Raw genomic sequence first — 531 nt, 5'->3', positions numbered from 1 at the left:
TTGCTGGCTGAAGCTGTTTGTATGCTGTGGTTTATTTGGGATTGTGGAGCCTGTAGCTTTCAAGAGTAGTGAGTCGTTGGGGTACGTTGAGCCCTTTGGGAAGTGTTGTGGTTCAGTGGCTGAACATCTGCTTGGCATGCAGAAGGTCCCAGGTTCAGTTCCCAGCATCTCCATTTAAAAGCACCAGGCAGTGAGTGATATGAAAGACCTCTCTCTGCCTGAGAAACTGGAGAGCTGCTGCCAGAGTAAACAAGGCTGATTTTGATGGTTCAAAGGTCTGATTCATGTGTTTGTGAGGCTAACCAGGCAGACAGCATATCTGCGTGGGCCATTCTTACAAACTGGCCTATCTGTTGCATATATAGCTTTAGCTGGGTTCAAATGCTTCCTTGACGCCCCTAAGTGGGCTATAGAAAGAACCCAAACCCTTAACCTTTCTAATATATACCTTTATGAGCTAGAAAGAGGGTGTGAGCTACACAATTGATGCAAGTTACTTTCCTTTGTAGGTAGTTTCCTCACATGAAGAGT

This window comes from Paroedura picta, chromosome 4 (assembly GCF_049243985.1).
Source record: "Paroedura picta isolate Pp20150507F chromosome 4, Ppicta_v3.0, whole genome shotgun sequence".
NCBI lineage: Eukaryota > Metazoa > Chordata > Lepidosauria > Squamata > Gekkonidae > Paroedura > Paroedura picta.
The sequence above is the reverse complement of the archived record's forward strand: the minus strand, read 5'-3'. Positions refer to the sequence as shown.